Here is a 20,538-nt window from a genome sequence, read left to right on the forward strand (position 1 = left end):
CCAATATAAGGTGTCATTGAAACTTTCCCCTAATTTTATATGATTCTTAGGTTAACATTGAGATTGAACATTTATTTATTTTTTTTATATATCTGTAGATCTTCTTTGGTATTTTCCTGTTCAAATATTTTGTCAAAACTTTAATTGGGATATTTATCATGGGTGTGTAAGGACCCTATAGTAAAGATATGGGCAGAGAAGTCAACACATAAAGTAAAGCAAATTGGGGAGCCCTCAATGTGAGGATCAGAGTGCGGTAACATTCGGGGTTGTCGGCAAAAGAAGATTGTTCAGAGTGGAAACCCTAAGTGAATGAGGCGATCCGTTACAGGTGTACCTGCTTTGAATGCGGATTTCCGCGTGTGGGAAGAGCCCGCTGAGATTCACGAAGGTGACGTTGTGTGTAGGCTGAGGCTGGTCCACGGCGTCCACGGATCGTCCACTCTCGAGCACAAGTCAAACACTCCCCCCACTGACGCCCACAGCCCGCAGAGTCTGGAGAGTACCACACACGTGCTCCTGTGCCTTTTATTTGAGAGAAACCACAGCATCACTCACAACCAGGCTCTCTGTTGTGACTGGAAAGTGAGGGAGCACTTTAATCTTCGAGACACAGCAAACCTGGGGGCAAGTTTATGTGATTGTCGACGTCTAGTTGTTAAGCAGTTTTGTGTGGGGTTAAATGAAACGATGTTTAATTGTTGGATAGACACACTTCGCTGGTTATCCTCATGTGCTTTTAGCTCATGTAATTACAGGAAGCAGGGACAATCCTCTAACTAGGAGCAAAGAGAGTGAGAGGTGGCTCTGGTTTACAGTCACCTGAGTCTGAATTCTCACCACCACCACCTCCAGGCTTGACAGTCACCAGCTGAGGTTCCCGCTGGGACGGAGGAGCTGCCCAGGCCTTCTGTGCCTGCACCAGGCCGCTCACCCTCTGTGCCTGCCCACTCACCCTCTGTCCCTGCCCTCTCACCTTCTGTCCCTGTACCAAGCGCTCACCCTCTGTACCTGCCTGGGATGGGGTATGGCTCCAGGTAACCCTGCTGATAGAGGAATTCAGACTGTGAGGGTTAAGAGACCTGTCTGCGTTTACACAAGGAAATTAACGATATCTGCTACGGAACCATTCAGACAGTGCTCGTCTCTCAGGTCAAGGCTGCACCTTCTGGGACGGAGAACCGAGTGCGTCCCCGCCTGTGTGTGGGCTCCCCAGAGCCAGCCTTGGTATCAGAAAGCATCCAGCTTTGAAAGGTGAGACTGCGGTGCATTTACCTGGGAGGAAAATTGGAAAAGGACGAAAAGGGAGACGTTGGGGGACACTTGTGGATCTTCTTTTGAGAAATGCAGATTTTTTTTTTTCAAAAATGAAGTTTTATTGGAAATCTTAGTTATTGTTGGATAAAAATGAATCTTTTCTTTCCTTATTATATTGTATACATGTAACATTTTTATAATAAATGTTTACATAATTTAAAGTTTTGATGTGTTTTGTAATAACTCCATGATAGTTTCAGAGTATAAATAGAGTAGAACTAAATAGGCAGGTATAAAATGCTTTCAGATGAGAAGAAAGTGTGTCAGAATCCCGCACAGCGGCTGTAGGGGGTAGGGAGGAAGAAAAACAACCATTGAGAAGAAAGGCGTAACTTTTTCAGGCAGCCATGACCTAAACGCTTTCCATGTAAAACATTAATCAGGCTCAGTGTTAGACTAGATCAGAATCTACCCCATACACAATAGAATTCCACCCCGGAAGAAGCCGGATGGGAGTAAAATCAAACAGATTCCGAGACCCTCTTACAATATCACACAAGACTCCTCTGCTGGGTTGAACCACGGGAAGTTGTTGAGTTTTTCATCTTAAAAAGATTGAACACTGACTGTATCATGTAACTTGATCACACACTGGTGTACACAGTGAGTTTTAAATAGGCAGAAGACTGCTTATATCGTACGTAGGAAAAAAAATTGCAGACTTTTTAAAAAAGGAAATGAAGGGAAGGGGGGAATTCAAACAAATTCAGTAAGACGACAAAGAATTGTTAAGAAAAGAGAGACAGAAACCATAGCTGATCAGGAGATTTAAAACAATCTCCAGGGTGAGAAACCTCGTGTGCACTGATGTCACCGCTGCCAGAAAGTCCTGTGTCCACAAGCCCCGAGGTTGGGCAGGGTTTGCTGAGACGCACGGGCCTGGAATTAAATAAACCAGCGGCAGGAACGGCGCTGGTTACGCTCCTGAGACGTGAAGAGACAGGGCTCCCGGGGTGACGCCGAACAAGAGCCAGACCTGCTTGTTTTCCGCACATTCCTAATTTAGTTTATCTGGGGAATAAAACCTCTTATGTTGCCTTGCTGGTACAAAACTAATACATGCTTATTCTAGACTGTTTGGAAAATACTGATGAGCAAAAGAAAGAGAAGAGAGAGAAGTCCAAAACGTCAGCTCCCAGAGCTCAATGCAGCTACCTTTTTTTTGTCTGATTGGTATGCTCTTTTCCACGGGTGATACTCTATGTTAAAGAGGAGGGCACACCGTGCTGCTGGCAGCCTGGCCCTTGCCCGGGACTCCGTGCCCCCCTCCCGTCTCTCACCACCAGTGCAGTGTCGGCTGCATGTGTGTGCGCTCAGTCACTGCCGTCGTGTCCGTGTCTCTCACCACCAGCGCGGGTGTCGGCTGCTCAGTCACTGCAGTCCGACTCTGTGTGACCCTGCGGACTGCAGCCCACCAGGCTCCTCTGTCCATGGGACTCTCCAGGCAGGAACACTGGAGCGGGTTGTCATTTCCCCCTCTGGGAGATCTTCCCGACCCGTGGATCCAAGCCATGTCTCTCATCTGTCCTGCGTTGGCAGGTGGATTCTTTACCACTGAGCCAGTACGTGCGTCTTTTTTTGTGTGTAGACAAAGGGATCTGTTTATGAACCCCCTCCTGGCTTGTGTGACCTCCCAGAACCTGCTGGGCTGCCCCGCGGCCTTGTCCGCCCCGGGCCTGTCTGCTGGGGGAGGCCTGGCCCCGATGATCCCTTGCCAGGGGAGAAGGAGTGCCCGTCTTCCTGGGGGGCTTGCACTGCCCCAGACTCCCTCCCCCAACACTGGACCCCCCGCCTGACTGCCCCTCCCAGCAGGCTGGACCTCCCCTCTCCTGGGCCCGCCCTGTCCGCTGCCTCGGGGGTCTGTGTCTCAAGGTGACTCTCCCCCCCGGCAGAGGTTTATGGGTGCTGTCTGTTCGATCAGGGCCTGAATCCCGTCATGCGCTTGCTGTGACCCGGCCCACGGCAGACGCACCTTTGTTCAGCTCCGTCTGTGTGTCTTTAGGTCAGAGACAGGAAAGGTGAGTGAAAGCGTTGCCCCTCAGAAAGTCTGTGCTGTGTGGAGACATGGCCTCGACCACCCCATCTGGCTAAACCAAGTGTTATTACTTTAAAAAATGTCATTATTTAAAAAAATCATAACGTTATGAAGTCAGCTACGTATAAATATTAAAGAATTAATTAGATAATCCGGAATAGCAAGGAACTAAAGGAAACTAAATTCTGTGCAGTTTCCTAACTTTTAGACTGTATTTTTCTCTTAATTTATTATACATTTACTAAGTACTTGGTGGGCTACAGTCCATGGGGTCGAAAAAGAGTCGGACATGACTTAGCAGCCGAACAACAGCTATGTACCAAGCACTGTGCTTTGTGAACCTCAGTCTGCTTGTTGCTACAAGTCACCCGGGAGTGTCCACTGGCCCTCCCTGGACACCCTGAAGACACTGACTTTCAGTGACTGACTCCAGGCCTGTGTCAGCCCTGACGCATCGCCACGTGTGTCTGACCTCAGTCAGTGTGGGGGCAGGACGGGGTCACCGCGCAGCGTGAACTACGGGCTTGGGAGTCAGACCTCCAGGTCGGAACTGCTGGACTGAACCCAGGACTTCCACCTTCTCAAGAAACAGGTGGCTGAGAATTGCGGGGACCACACCGGCTGGGACCCCAGGACTCTCTGTGGGGAAACCCTGGGTGCTCTGCTTGCTACCCCAATGAGACAGGGCGTCTCTCAGGCCAGGCCCAGCCGAGCCTCACAGCTCCTTCTGCTTCTCCGGGAGAAGAGCTCCTCACAGCTCCCACCGCTTCTGTGGGAGAAGAGCTCCTCACAGCTCCCACCGCTTCTGTGGGAGAAGAGCTCCTCACAGCTCACACAGCTCACTCCGCTTCTCCGCGGCTTGTCCTCCTGACTGTGTGTGGAATTTCCCAGGACACTTCCAGAAACCGCTGATGCGGGCCACCCTCTTCCTCAGCCAGCTTCCTCCGGCTGCTGAGCCAGGCAGAGCCTGTGAACCGGCCTCGTTTGGGGTCCTTCAGGTGATGCTGCAGGGGTGTGGGGGTGGGTGAGCCCCTGTTAGGGTTTCTGCCCCGGGGTTAGAAGCAGGCTCACGAGTCCCATCCCTGCCCCTCAGCTCCAAGCCGCAAGGTGACCCCCACAGGCCTTGGGCGGGGAGGGACCCGTGTTTACCCAGGGAGGTGCTCACGTGACCACTCCATGCGCGTGGTGACCCTGGCCGTCTCCGACCAGATGCCCAGAGCGCCGTGCTGGGAGACGAGATTCAGCTCCTAGGCTGGCTGACTTATTGGGCAGTCCAATGCCAATAGATTTATCAGTTTCGGTATTAAAATGTTGTGTAAGCACCCAGAGGCTTTCTAGCAAAGGGTGTGTGATTTTATTCATCAAGTAAAATATGAAACTCTGGGCAGGTCCTCCTCAGAGGGTGTTTCCATTGTCATGGCTCATGGCTCTGTTTCAGGATGAAGCTGTTGTTCGTCGATCTGAGGACAGGCCAGAGCAGAGCCCGTGCGCCTGATTTACGACAGCTCTGCGCCCCATCACCTCAGCACCACGCCTGCCAGCGATGGCAACATTCGAGCCCCAGGCAACTACAGAAAACTGCGTGGACGACGGGTGGTCCTTGATGACGGTGGTCTGCTTGCTTTCTCCCTCACCAAGAATATGCAGAAACTGAAGGAGTTCAGCCAGCAGTATCGTCATGAACCAGCCAGAGGCACTAAATGGGTTAAGCCACATTCACTGGTGCTAATCTAAGTTCTCTGCTGGTGGGATGCTGGGTCCTCGATGCCTTGTGGAGCGGCTGTACATGACTTAATAGACAGGGGCCCTTCCACTTTGCAACCACTCAGTAACTGTTAGAGTAGGGTTAAACAACAGAGGGTGGTTTTACTGTCCTTGAGAGGATGAAAAGTCTAGATGGTAAGAGAAATGACACCAACTGTCATTGGAGCGTTTCCTCTTTGCCAGTCACCAGACCGGCACTTTTAACAAGTTATCTCACAAATACAGGTCAAAACACACAGGAAAACATAACAGGAGCTGTGTAGCCAGTGGAGGCCACAGGACCCACACGTTCAGAACACAGGCTATGGGGTTTGCAGAAGCCAGGCAGGATTTATCGGGAGTTGATTTGAGCAGAAGGACCTTACAGAGGAGGCTCTGGGTGACTCCGGGAGCGGCTCCACGAGCCCACCCTGGGAGACGTGGGGTGAGGAAGGGCCGCCGGGCCGAGCCCGAGGGCGCGGGGCGGAAGGCGCTCTGCACAGCCTCCGTGGCGCCCGCGGCCCTGCCTGCGGGTCGGACAGACTGGATCCTCCTTCCCCGGGAAGACGTGGGCGTGAGCGCCGAGCCTGCGGGGAAGACGGGGACTGAGCAAAGGGTTTAGAAGAACTCCTTATCTGGGTTAATTCTGAAAACAGGGGTCACGACGGGCCACTGGCGCAGCGACCGCAGGCAGATCTCCGATGCTGAGGCCAGAAGCCCGGGGAGGAGCGGCCGGGCCCGCCTCTGCGGCGCCCCCTCCAGGCCGGGTGGGGCCTGGACACCCTCGAGGGCGCCTTCAAGGGCGGAGGAAGCCTCGGCACGGAAGCGCAGGGCCCGCAGAAGAGCTCTGCGCGCGGCCGGGGCTGCAGGGAGGAGGAAGGGTCCGGACACCTCAGTCTGGAAGCGTGAAGAAGGGTGGCCTTCGGGCAGGGCGGGCCTGTGATGACAGTGGGTGTGCAGCTGGAGACGGAGGAGGGAGCGGGTGTGGCTGACGTCTGTCTCTGTGAGGGTCTTGGGGAAGGTGTGGCTGGGGATGGAGGTGGTGAGCAACCTGACCCCTCCTGTGGAGACGCTGACCAGCGGTCCTGTCACCCAGGAGGCTTCGTTGGGGGAGGGGGGTGGCGCCCACCAAGCAGAGGACGGCCCCCTGGGGGTCCAGGCAGCCCAGCGGCCCCTCCAGCCACCAGAGGATCATGCAGGTCAGACCCACCCGGGCTCAGGGACCTGAGAACCCCGACCCGTGTCCTTTTGAGCAGACAGAAGACCTCTCCCTGGGAGCGTGCACAGATGGGGACCCCTCCCCGGGGGTGTGAGCAGACGGGGGACCCCTCCCCGGGGGTGTGAACAGGTAGGGCACCCCTCCCAGGGGGCGTGAACAGACGGGAGACCCCTCCCCTGGGGTGTGAACAGGCGGGGGACCCCTCCCCGGGGGCGTGAGCAGACGGGGGACCCCTCCCCCGGGGGTGTGAACAGATGGGGGACCCCTCCCCAGGGGCGTGAACAGGAGGGGGACCCCTCCTCGGGGGCGTGAGCAGGAGGGGGACCTCTCCCCTGGGGCGTGAACAGACAGGGACCCCTCCCTGGGACATGTTCACGCCCACTGGTGACTGCGGAGCCCATCCCGGGAGGGGCCCTGGAGAGGGTGCGGCCGTGCGCTGCCTGCACCCTGGCGTTCCCAGTGTTGGGGGGCTGTCCTGGGGCTTCGTCTGCTCTGCCTCTGCACCAGGCCTCAGGTTCTCCCAGGTTAGGGCTCTGCTTCCCTGGTGGCTCAGGTGGTAAAGAATCTGCCGGCAAATCAGGAGGCGCAGGTTGGATATGCGGGTTGGGAATCTCCCCTGGAGAAAGGAATGGCGACCCGCTCCAGTATCCTTGCCTGGGAAATCCCATGGGCAGAGGAGACTGGAGGATTACAGTCCATGAGTCGGACACGACTGAGTGACTAGCACTTAACACCTCGGGGTCAGAGTGATTTCCTGGGCGCTCGGCTCTCCTGCCTGTGGCAGGTAGTCAGGAAAGAAAGAAAGTGAAGTCGCTCAGTCGTGTCCGACTCTTTGCGACCCCATGGACTGTAGCCTCTGAGGCTCCTCCGTCCATGGGATTCTCCAGGCAAGAGTACTGGAGTGGGTTGCCATTTCCTTCTCCAGGGGATCTTCCCAACCCAGGGATCAAACCCAGGTCTCCCGCATTGCAGGTAGACGCTTTATCGTCTGAACTACCAAGGAAGCAGATGATCAGGAACGGTGTTCAATTCCCAAAGGAAAGGGGGCAGACGAACACTTCGAGGCTGGGAAGGAAAGCCCTTCACCTCCAGCCACTGTTTCTGGGTCAGTGGTTACGAGTTCTGGAGCCCTCCGAGTGGCTGCAGGGGAGCAAGCCAGACGTGTTCAAAATGCAATTTCTGGGCCGCAGCCTGATCCCCATGACTGAGACGCCCCAGGAGGGGCGGTTTAAGCCACGTCCTGGGCTGTCCCCTGGGTCGGCCTCACCTTTGTAACGTCTGCTTCCCCATCACCCAGGCCTGTCCTGGCCGCAGACGGAAGGCCACTAGCCCACCTGTGGGTTGGACGTGAAGGGAGGGGAGTGGGGTGGTGGGGGCAGGGCTGGCTCCTGGGGGAGGAGACACGGGGGTGTGAGCACATGTCTGGAGCCAGGTAACAAACACACCGTCTGTGCCTCTCAGAGAAGTGCTGAGCAGGGGGCTAACACAGGCGACGCCCTCAGAGCACCCGTAAAGGCCACGATGGGGCTCAGGGGGTGGGGCACCCGTAAAGGCCACGATGGGGCTCAGGGGGTGGAGCACCCGTAAAGGCCACGACTGTGGCTCAGGGGGTGGGGCACCCGTAAAGGCCACGATGGGGCTCAGGGGGTAGAGCACCCGTAAAGGCCACGACTGTGGCTCAGGGGGTGGGGCACCCGTAAAGGCCACGATGGGGCTCAGGGGGTGGGGCACCCGTAAAGGCCACAATGGGGCTCAGGGGATGGGGCACCCGTAAAGGCCACAATGGGGCTCAGGGGGTAGAGCACCCGTAAAGGCCACGACTGTGGCTCAGGGGGCTTCCCTGCTGGCTCAGATGGGAGAGTGTCTGCCTGCAATGTGGGAGACCTGGGTTCAATCCCTGGGCCAGGAAGATCCCCTGGAGGAGGAAATGGCAACCCACTCCAGTATTCTTGCCTGGAGAGTCCCATGGTCGGAGGAGCCTGGTGGGCTACAGTCCACAGGGCTGCAAAGGGTCGGATGAGACTGAGCGACTGCACTTTCGCTCTCATGGCTCTGCGATGGCGGGTTTCCACCCACATCCTGTTGGGGCCCCCTGTGCCACTCCACGCAGCTGCGGTTCATTCTATGATGAGCCACAGTTTATTTCTCCATTCCACGCACATCCCCCGCACGACAATGTTGCTTTGAAACGTCTCACGTCTGCCTTCCGGGTGTGTCTGCAAGAGCTTTGCTCAGATGCAAGGTTGGCAGTGGGCATCCAGTGCCCACGACCCATGTGGCAGGTTATTCCTACGCGTGGGACCCCCTCCTACCTCACCTGCAGGCAGGGAGGGTTCTGTGGTCAGGGGTCATCCCCAGCACAGTCACTTTTTGCCATTTTGCTGAGTGTGGTATTTTGTTTTATTGTGGTTTGAACTGTGTCTCCCTGGTTACTAATGGGTGAAGTTTCTCTTCAGTAACACTTTGGATCTTCATGCTCCATCTGCAACACGCCTCCTGTCTTTCTCCTATGTCTCTGAGGGTTGCTCGTCTTTGTCTATTTGATGTCCCAGGTCTTTCTCTGTCCTGGTGGCCAACCCTGAGTTGTATGTGGGTTGCAAAGAACCTCAGGCTTGTAGCTGGTTTTCCCGTCTCTTCACACTGTAGTTTGAGAAGCAGAAGCGCCTTGTTTGACGTAGCCCAGTGTGTTCGTCTTTTCGTGACTTGAGACCTCACCTGAAGTGGTGCCCAGTACACCTGCGAAGGTGGTTCTGAGCTCATCGAGTCGTTCTCCACGTACCTGACATGCTGCTCAAACTGTGCCTTCAATCGCTAATTTCACGCACGTATTACATTTTGGATGTTTTCTTTGGTTCTTGTGAAAATCCAACCTGTCAGTTCTGACAGTTGTATTTTCTTTCCTCACGTTCTCCATCTTTCATTTCTTAAAACAAAAAACACCTCCTAAAATCGCATCCTCCTTAAACTTGGCACCTGTCTCTTTGTGGTGTGACTCTGTCCTCGGACGGCACCAGGTGAGCTGCTGGCCCATGTGCTCAGTGACTGTTGACCATGAACTTCCGTCTCTTTGATCTTTGAGGAAAGGGGTGAGATGGGAACCTGTCCTTCCAGGGGAGGCTTCTGTCTGCTCCTGTTTGCTCCCAGGACCTTCAGGGACACTGTAGCCCAAGTTCCAGCCTCTTGGCTGGAGTTCTGGCACAAAAGCTGGCTTAGCAGGCCAGAGGGTCACACCCTGGGGTCTCCTGGGATGGAGGGGGCTACCTGTCCTCCACTGCAGGGACCCCACTTTGGGGGGAGGCTCCGGGGGCAGGTCCCTTGAGAGTCCCTTGGACTGAAAGGAGGTCAAACCAGTCCATCCTAAGTGAAGTCAACCTTGAATATTCATTGGAGGGACTGATGCTAAAGCTGAAGCTCCAATACTTTGGCCACCTGATGAGAGGAGCCAACTCATTGGAAAAGACCCTGATGTTGGGAAGGATTGAAGGCAGGAGGAGAAGGGCATGACAGAGGATGAGATGGTTGGATGGCATCACCGACTCAATGGACATGAGTTTGGGTAAACTCTGGAAATTGGTGATGGACAGGGAGGCCTGGTGTGCTGCAGTCCATGGGGTCTCAAAGAGTCGGACACGACTGAGCAACTGAACAACAGCAACCAGTGTCAGATGATTGCATGTGCCAAGAATTTATGGGAAAAGTTATGGGAGAAGAATTCAATTTGAGACAATTTTTTTTCCCTGACAACTGGGAAAAGAAGACAAAACAAAACACCATCAGGGCTAGATTCTATCACAGACGTCATTCCAGGGAAACAGTGCGGGCCAGGGCGGTGCTCAGTCCTCTCCTGCTTCTGTCCCGAGCTGGGGACAGCAGGGACTCGCCCAGGGGAAGAGACAGCAGCCCTGCGCTCACCCATTTGGCTTGTTTCCTGGAGTTCCCTCCCGGGCCTGGCCAGCCCACTCCTCATGAGCTGCCCCGAGCAGCTCCCTTAGGTAGCTGGTGGAACCAGAACTATCTCATCCCTCTCTTAGGATAACGGGCGGAACCAGAGCTATCTCATCCCTCTCTTAGGATAACGGGTGGAACCAGAGCTATCTCATCCCTCCCTTAGGTAATGGGCGGAACCAGAACTGGCCCAGTAGGAAGGATGGGTGTGTGGAGTCCTGGGCCCCATTGGCCAAGCGCCCAACAGCAAAGCCCAAGTGTCTCCACAGTGATGCACCCCACCCCCGGGTCAGGGGCCCATCCCAGGGGGAGGGCGGCAGGCAAGCTCACCTTCTAGAACAGGACTGGGTTCACAGTCCACCAGGGTCAGAGACAGTGTCCTGGACTTTGTGGACAAGACCCAAACCACGCATCTCCTGTCGGTGCTCGAGTGACTGGAGAGAAAGCAGATTTCCATGAGTTTTTACTGATGAAACTAAAAACTTGATTTATACACTCAGTTTGAATTTCATCTGCTTTTCATATGTCATAAAATGTTCTCTTTTGATAGTTTTCGGCCCCTTTAAGACGTACAAACCACTCTGGGGCTCAGAGGCTGAACAGACACAGGTGTGGGCCAGCTGCTGACCCTGGGGTGGGGAGCTGAGGTCAGGGAGGGGCATGGCCCCCCAGCGCTCAGCTCCTGGGGCTCTGGAGGGCCACAGATAATCCACCCACAGGAATTCTTGCTCATAAGTAACTCTAGTCAATGACACATTGCTCTAAAAACTCACTGTGTTTGGTTGCAAAGTGACAGTGTTAGTTGCCCAGATGGGTCTGACTTTTTGTGACATCATAGACTGTAGACCATCAGGCTCCTCTGTCCATGGGACTTCCCAGGAAACAATACTGGAGTGGGTTGCTATTTCCTTCTCTAGGGGATCTTCCTGACCCAGGGATCGAACCCGGGTCTTTTGCATTGTAGGCAGATTCTTTACTGTCTGCGCAAACCCTAGTGAAATGCCGTAACAGGGCTCAGCACTGCAGCCCCCTGGCCGTCACAGAGCAGATGCCGGAGCTCCTTGCTCTGATGGGCTTGGTCTCTCCCGGCCATGCGGCAGCGAGGGAAGGTCCCGTTCCCCCCACCCCCACAGCACACCAGGGTGGAGAACAGCTCCTCTGGTTTCGGTCCTGCACCGCTTGCCGGGGGAGAAACTTCACTGCGTTCAGGTGGTGGGCGGATGATCCTGTAAAACTGTTTCTCAGGGTGAAGCTGGGCTGGGCTCCCGTCTGACCGGGCCACTCGGGTCAGCAGCATCGATTCTTTCCTTGGGGACGCGGGTGGCAAGTTAGAAGGTGTCCAGGGCCCACTAAGCCCCTTCCCCGTGCCGAGGACCAGCTGCTTTTCTTACACTGAAGACGCGCAGAAATGCTGGAACCTCTTTCCTTCACCTGGATGTAGGCGCCTGCATTTTCTCACTGATCGAACTGACGTGACTCGTCTGTGACAAAGGACGGGTAAGATGCGACTCTGTGTTTACTATTATGCTTTTTAAGAAGTGGCTGAAAGTGAAAGTGTTGCTCAGTCGTGTCCAACTCTTTGCAACCCTGTGGACTGCAGCCCACCAGGCGCTTCCGTCCATGGGCTTCTCCAGGCAAGAATACTGGGGTGGGCTGCCATGCTCTCCTCCAGGGGATCTTTCAGACCCAGGGGTCAAACCCCTGTCTCTTGCATTGCAGGCAGATTCTTGACCGTCTGATCCACCAGGGAAGCCCCTGGGGGTTAATGCACTTTCAGATGGAGCAGCGCAGCCCTAGGAATGGATGGGAAGGCATTCTCCCGGGATTTTCCCAGCCAATCAGGAAGCTCCTGGTGCCACCAGACAGGTCACGCACGTGTCCTCAGTGTGGCAATAAACCTTGATGCCTCTGGTTCAAAAGGCCTTGCGAGCCTGGCTCCCTTTCTGCTGCCTGGAAGGCGTCTGAGCTGAACATCTAATGTCCAGATAGAGCACCAAGCGCAGTTTCTCAATATGTTTGAGATGAACAAAGAGTGGGGGGCAAGAAGGGACCCCCGGGCGTCTGGGAGCCCATCAGCCAATTATGGACCGAGGGCAGAGAAGGCGACTGATGGGGAACTGAGGGCTCACAGAGCGACGCCTCCTGTGTTCACCTGCACGTGAGGATTTTTTTGTGTTTCCTGTTTACCACTCAGAGCGTGTAAACAAATAAAGCAGAATTTCAGAGGTTTTCTTTTTCTTCAAGATGGAATGTGTTTCCTTTTCTAATTAAACAATGATGGCTACCTAAAAATCCAGGAATTAGTTTTAAAAATCCCACGTTTAAAAATAAAGAAACGACCCGAGAAGAGCAATGATATGACATCAGCGCCTCTAAAGTTGGTGCTGATAATCCGACCATCTGGATCCACGTGTCTTCCAGGTGAAAAGCACCTGGATTGAATGGAGTTGCCCGTTCTGCGTGGCGTTCCCAGTGGTAAAGTTCTTAGGAAGGATGACGCACCGTCACACCTTAAGTGCCCAGCACGTGAGCTGATGTTCTGAGTATTTGGTGAGACAGGCGCCTGGTGACAAAGGAGAGCGGAGACCACACTCACATCACTGCTGTGACACCCCTTAGCTGTAATTACACTTTATAACACCAGTGATTTCACTTGAATTCTGACAAAAGCCCTGCAAGTCCTGGAGTGTTTTCACCCTCATTTGACAGATGGAGAAACCAATGCAGAGAAGGGTCAGATGATTTTCCCAAGATGCCTCTGCTGACAGGCGATGGGCCCACGCTCACGCCGGGACTGAGGGTTGGGACTCCCACCCTGTCACTAGCCGCGGCTGTCAGGCTGCGCGTTGCCACCTCTTGTAAAGACTTTTTCTCAAGCCAAATTGGAGGTGCAAAAGTGGTCTTGGTAGATTTTGGCTTTCTGTTTCATCATTCTCATAATAATATAATCTAAAATGCATTGAACTTTTAAAAAAGTGAATTCTATAAATTTTTTATCATGAAATAAAATCACGTCTCACATCAAATTTAGGAAGCTCAGAAGAAAAAACTTAGACTTTCATTACTGGAACACAACCGCACTAGTGTCTTAGTTTAATTTCTTTAATCCTTGATCTTCTATACCTGTATTTTTAACATAACTGCACATACAACTGGAAACATTCTGAAAGTGAGAGTCACTCAGTTGTGTCCAACTCTTTGTGAGCCCATGGACTATAGAGTCCATGGCATTCTCCAGGCCAGAATACTGGAGTGGGTAGCTGTTCCCTTTCTCAGGGGATCTTCCCGACCCAGGAATGGAACTGGGGTCTCCTGCGTTGGAGGTGGATTCCTTACCAGCTGAGCCACAAGGGCAGCCCAAGAATACTGGAGTGAGTAGCCTATCCCTTCTTCAGGGGATCTTCGGGACCCAGGAATGGAACCGGGGTCTCCTGCGTTGCAGGCACATTCTTTACCCACTGAGCCACCAGGGAAGTTCCGTGTACCATGGAACCACACCTTTGCGTCTGCACATTACTCCATTGTGTGGTGGTGAGAGGTTTCTCCTTTTTAAGGCTCCTAAAGGGTTACTCTGGGCTTCCCAGGCAGTGCAAGTGGTAAGGGACCCCCTGCTCATGCAGGAAACGTAAGAGATGTGGGTTCAGTCCCTGGATTGGGAAGATGCCCTGGAGGAGGGCATGACAACCCACTCCAGTATTCCTGCCTGGAGAGTCCCATGGGCAGAGGAGCCTGATGGGCTATGGTCCGAGGGTCGTAGAGCTGGACACGACTGAAGCAACTTAGTGCGTATGCAAGGGATTATTTTAACTACGTCTGTTGAAAATGTCACTTTGATGAACATTATGTGTAATTTTCCACATTTGGGGCTTTTTTCTTGGGCTAGATTCTTCAAAGTGGATCTAATAGGTAAAAGGACATAACATTTCTCAGGCCACCTCCCAAGGCAGGTTGTTGAAGCTCGTCAGTAGGGCCAGCAGGGACAGAATGAAGGTGGGTGATCTCCAGCTCAGGGGGCGTCCTGGGAGTTTTCAATGTCTCCCTTCCCTGGAGGCCGACAGCCAAGGTCCTGGGCTCAGACTGTGTGCTGATGGTCTGCCTGGAACACTCGGCTTCAGTGAGGGTCCGGAGCTGGCACGGAGACAGCCCAGGACTCTCAGCCTGGGTCCCCCAGCATCAGGAGCAGGCGCCCAGGACTCGTCCTCCCCTCTGCAAGGATGCTCTTGCTGCCTTCTGATGCAGGGGGACGGGAAGATCCTAGACTTAGGGACAGGCCACCCACGTCGCCTCCCCGACAGGCAAGAAACTGCAAGCGCCTGGAGGTGGGTCTGAGACGCGAGGCTGAGTCTTGATTTCCGGGAGCACTTCTGGGGACGAGCCTCGCCCGGCCAGGCGGGCTCCCCTCCGTGTGGACAGGGCGCCCCCTGGTGGGCGTGTGGGAGGCTGCCGGACTCCATGGAAGAGACCCCACTTCCTTCCGCAAACCCGGCTCCAAACCGGGGCTCCCAGCAAACTCCAAACTCAAGCTGCACACTCACAGCGGAAGGCAGTCGGCGCGTCCTCCGGGTGGTGAGTGCGGGGCTGCCGCCTGCCGCCCGCACCTGCCGGAGTCCTGCCTTCCCGTCCTGGCTGCCCGGTGTCTCCCCGGGACACCCGGAGCTCCATCCTTCCTTCTTGCAGGTGGAGGCTCGGGCTGGGCTCCAGAGGCAGGCTTTGATAGCAGCCTCGCCCCAACCCCGGACAGCGCAGCGGAGCTCTGAGTGCAGAGGTCACGGGTGTCTGCTCCCGAGAGGCGCTCTGAGCAGTGACCGTGTTAGCACACGCACACGCCCGGTGCGGCGCCTGGGGTCGGCACCCCGCACAGGCCGCCACGGTCTCCTCCCTGTCTGATCCGCCCTTCAGCTTTAGAGGGGCGCCTTCCCTGGAGAGCGAGGTCCAGGAGGAGGGACGGTGGCTCAGCTGGTTCCGGTGCCTCGTCCTGGGTTTTCAGTAAGCAGAGAGTGTCTTGAAGCTGCCGGGGTCTTGTCCCTCCCAGGGGACACAGAGGGTAGGTCAGGGCCACTCTTCACTGCCCTCTGGCAGTCACTCAGAGCACCATGCTCTGGAAGCTTCTGTGGGGCCATCCTCTGCCGCTCCTGCCCTTCCTCCTCGACAATCCCCCAGCCCTGTTCCTCCCACCCCCGGCGCTGGTGCCCCGCTGCCGCGCCCCCTCCAACCTCAGCACGGCCGCCTCCTTCGCTCCGGTCAGATGCCCGCAGATCAGGCGGCGCTCTGAGTCTGGATGCATGCCCGGCCCTGGGGTCCTCCCTGGCGCTTTCTGGACCTTCTCTGAAACTGCTGCGGAAGAGACGTTTGAGGGCGCGTGGTCGGCATCTTAACTGTAATGATGGCTTCATGGGCGGGTCCACACGTCAACATTAAGTGTGAGTGCAGCTTAATATATATCAATTACATGTCAATACACTTGTTAAACAACTAACGTTACCAAAAGGAGTTTTTCCATATTTATGACACCAGTTGGCTGTATAATGAGTTTCACTTGTTTTTAATTTTGGGGTCTGCTGATTTGCTTTTGATTTGATTTTATATGCGAAAGTTTATCTACTTCCCACCGTAAGCTACAGGACAGGGGACATCCACAGAGACCTTACTTATATCCCGCTACATAAAGATAACTCTCTTTCCCTTAAAGTTTTGGTTAATTTTTCCATTAATTTCTTTTGAAAATATCGTGGAATGTGTGTGGGGAGGAGAATGCGTGTAGACACACACACTTGCAGACCCACAACACTCACATGGACACACACTCACATGGACGTGCACTCACATGGACACACACTCACATAGACGCACACTCACATGGACGACACTCACGTGGACACGCACTCACGTGGACGCGCACTCACGTGGACGCGCACTCACATAGACACACACTCACATAGACGCACACTCGCAGACAAGCACACTTACCTAGACACACACTCACATGGACACACACTGACAATCACACTCACATGGACACGCACTCACAGACAGTCACACTCACATAAACACACACTCACAGACAAGCACACTCACACCCCCTCCGCCTTCCCCAGCCAGCCAGTGGCCCTCCAGGGCTATCTTCCTCCAGCCCGGACATCTGGTGCTGGCGCTTCATCAAGGTCCTGGGGAGAGGAGTCGGCGGGTGATTTATAAGGTGCTGTTAAGCCGGGGCTTCCTCCGGGGCCCCAGGCCCGGCTGTCACATGTTTTACCAACAGGAGATTGATGCTCTGCACCTGGAGATGCTGCTCACGCAGCCGGGCGTGGCCTCAGACACGGGGCGCGTGAAGACCCCCTGGGAACCGGCTTTGGGCTCCACCGAGTCCAGCGTCCCTGCACTCATGAACGTCTCAGTGACTCCTGAGCAGAGGTGCCGTGTGTCCTGCGAGCGAGGCCGCTCGATCCCTGACGACTGATCCTGCAGCGCAGTCTCCTTCTCCTGGATCCAGCCAGACCTGTGTGCACCCCAAGGCTCGTATCTAACACAGGCTGTAGCTCCTGGTCCAGGGCTTGGCTCCCGAGACCTGGCCTGGGGGCCTCATTTCTACTCGTGGTGCCTGGGAGGATGAGAAGGGTCAGGAGCCATTGGTTCCCTTTTCTATTAACAAAGGGAAACCTCTGTCTCCGCCTTTCTGGGGGGTTGGTGACACCGGCACACTCCCATCCGCGAGCTCGGAGAGCACTGTGTCCACGTCACAGCTGCCCCTGCGTCTCCAGGGTCATTTAAGAAAATTGCAGACATTGCCGATCAGAAAGCCGAGGCTACTGGTTCACATCCCCCACGTGAAAACCGTGGGGTCAGTATGCTCACATGTGCACATTTTGTATATAAAACGCACGCAAGTCACTGTGTGTGTTCAGTTGCTCAGCCACTCCCGACTCTGCGACCCCACAGGCTGTATGTTGCCCACCAGGGTCCTCTGTCCCTCGGATTCTCCAGCAAGAATACCCGAGTGGGCTGCCATGCCCTCCTCCAGGGGATTTTCCCGATCCAGGGACTGAACCTGGGTCTCTTGTGTCTCCCACATTGGCAGGCAGATTCTTTCCCACTGAGCCACCTGGGAATCATGCATATATCAAGACCATATTTTAATAGTAAATTATATATATATATATACACTCACATATACATGTGGAGAGTGGGGCGGGTGGAGAGAGAGGTCCTTGGGTCCTCATATACTTTCAAAAAGCACTTTATTGTTCAAGGTCCAGGATTTAGAAGCATGTTTCTAAATGTGCATAGTGTTAAAAGACATTCTTTGAGGACGATCAAGAACCACCTCCCCCCCCCCCCCCCCCCCCCGCTCCGGGGTAAAACAAAAAATAAAGCTTTTTTTCATTCTCAAAGTTGATGGTTCAAATTTTAGCCGATATTGGAAATGGGATCCAGGTGTTGGTGATGACAAGCCTGACACTTTCTGGAACACGGTCTCTATTTATGTAATAAAAATATGTTTTGTTTGTTGAACATAATTCTGGCATGTGAAATCGGGCTTTGTCTAAGGTACTTGGTGGTGTTGAAAACAGTCTGGCTTCCACGAAAGCTGTCTGGTGGTGGGCGGACAGCCCCACGCTGGACTCGGACCAGCGGGGGGTCGGGGCTCGGGGCCGACAGCCCCCGGCCCCCCAGGTGTGAGTCTGCACGGCTCACATGGCTGAGAGCCCAGAGCTGGGCACTCAGGCCGGAGTCCAGGGCACAGGGGGCCAGGGAGAGGGTCTCCCCAGACCCCCCACTGCCCTGTCATCTTCACAAGGCAACCGGTGAGTCAGAGGGACACAGAAGAGACGCTGAAGGCCATCACCAGGGAGCAGCAGGACGGCCCTGTCACCGCGGGAAGGAGGGTGTCCGCCGCGCTGTGGGTTATGATCATGTCCGCCGCGCTGTGCGTTATGCTCACAGTTAGAAACGGCACAGGGAGTCGACTGCGCACTTCCCTGGAAACAACTGAGCTAAAAACACGGCAAAACAGTGGACCCCTTGAAATACAGCCACATCTGGGGAGCGACTTCCAGAGGCGGTCCTCGGAGCGGTCCTGGGCCCTGGGATCCCAGGTCTTGGGAGCTGAGCCCTGAACAAGGAGCTACAGCCCGTGTTAGATACGAGCCTCGGGGTGCATGCAGGTCTGGCTGGATCCAGGAGAAGGGGACTGTGCCGCAGGACCAGCAGGACCTGCCGCATCCTGGGAGGGGCCTCAGCACGGACCCTGGGGCTGGTCCCTGGAGGGGGCCTCAGCACGGACCCTGGGGCTGGTCCTGGGAGGGGGCCCTGGCGTCTTCCCTCCAGAGCCTCCGGGGCAGAAGGAGGAGGTGCTCCGGAGCCTGGGAAGGGAAGTCAGGTGAGTGAGGAGTAGGCCTATCAACAGAGAAGAATCTGCCCCAGGAGGAGCTTGCACGCTCAGCGGGGCAGAGCCTCTGAGGTCACATCACCACCATTCTGGGCAGCTCACTGGCCGCCGTGGAGCTTGGCCTGGACTCTTCTGTGCCCAGGAGATCAAAGCAGGGACCGCGTGAATCTGTTCCCACGTGCGGGGCTCCCCGCAGGAGGTCTCCCCAGGCCTTTGGAAGCGGGTGTCTCCCTGCCCACAGCTTGGGCCTTGGATTCAGATAGGCCCACTTGGAGTGTGTGAGGTGAACCCAGGGATGGGGGGGACCCCTGCAGGTGGGCATGTGGGCAGAAAAGGGCAGGGAGGAGGCGCCGTCACAGGCGCCACCTGGGCTGTGTGGCAAGGAGGCGTCCGTGGCTGGGTCCCTGCTCCCTGCGGGCAAGTCCTCCCTAAATCTCTGTGCTGAGATGCTCCTGGGTGTGGATGCTGCCAGCGAGGACCACGGGCAGGGGCGGGAGGGTGCAGTCAGTCCCAGCCAAGCCAGAGCCTGCCCCGTGGAAGACGCTCGTCTCTCCTGAAGGGCCTTTCTGGTGGGGGGCTTTAATCCCCTCTGTAAGCAAGCACCCACTTCTTCCTCTGGGAGCTCAGGGCCTTGAAACGTTCCCGAAACTAGGGCCTCGGCCTGAGTCAGTGACCCTGTGTCAGATGACAGCAAAGACTGGCTCTGTCCTGGGAGAGGGCTTATCAGGGACCTTTGTTCCCTTTGCTTTGGGCCAGAGACAAGAAGACAGCGTAGGACTCAGGAGGGAGAACAGAGAAGATCACGTTTTTTCTGGGGGTGCCGGGGCTCAAGGCCTGGACAGCAGGGCCGGAGTGGGATGGTCGCAGTCAGTGGGTGGCCCCCATGGGCCCGGGGTGGAGCAGCGGATGGTCAGACGTCAGGGTCTCCTTGTGACTGCGTTCCTTTTGGCCTCGAGGCTTCATGGCCCGTGTCCACCTCTGTAACTGGGCTTGGCTGTGCCACGAGGCACAAAGAACCCCAGTCTTGCATCTGGCAAAGGACCTCCTGGCCCCCCAGTGTGATGGTCCCAGGACGGAGCATGACCACGAGGCAGCCGCAGGACAGGGGAGAAGCAGGGCAGAGTCTGGAATGAGAACTGACGTGTCATGACACCCCAGGGCCCTCAGATGTGGAGCATGTGGAGAGGACGCTGCGGCGAGGAGAGGGTGGACACTGATGGGCCGCAGGCAGGCTGGGTTGCAGGCTTAGGGACCCCGGCAGCTTCCAGGCTGCAGAAGCAGCCGCGGGGCTGATACTCTCATGCCGCAGAGAAAAGCAGGTCTGGGAAGCCCCCAGACCCTGACCGCTGGAGGAACCAGTCTCTGCGAGGTCGCCGAGCTGTTCTCAGCCCCGGCTGTCCCCAGGGGACTTCACAAATGCTGGTGCGGGACCCCAGCGGAGCCGAGGTGCTGGTCTGTTTGGTCTGGCGAGTGGCTTGGTCATCAAGAGCCCACGAAACTCCCCAGACTGTTACAAATGTGACACCAAGGTCGGGACCACTGTTCTCCACGGCCCCCTCTACCCCGGCTTCTCGTGTGTGGCCGGGTCCCGGCGCCGCCCTGGGGAGCACAGGGGCTGGGGGAGACGAGGGTCCCGACTCGGGCTTCCTCTGCCCTTTCTTTCCCCACGGTCTCCAGTTCAGCCTCCTCTGTGATGGCTCTCGACACCCTTTCCCCTGTGTCTTCCCTCCGGGGTTGGGAGCCACCGGGGAGACACATGCCCTCACGCCCTGGGGAAACTGAGCTGCCCTTTGCCGTCACTAACACCTTCACCAAGTTTATGCTGCGGGGATTCCAGATTAACCCCACCGGGCACATTACAACTCGGCTCTTAGTTGGAGCCTCTAGGTGAAC

The sequence above is a fragment of the Bos grunniens genome, chromosome 9 (genome assembly GCF_055505025.1).
Source record: "Bos grunniens cultivar Pamir isolate PY7600 chromosome 9, Bosgru_T2T1.0, whole genome shotgun sequence".
NCBI lineage: Eukaryota > Metazoa > Chordata > Mammalia > Artiodactyla > Bovidae > Bos > Bos grunniens.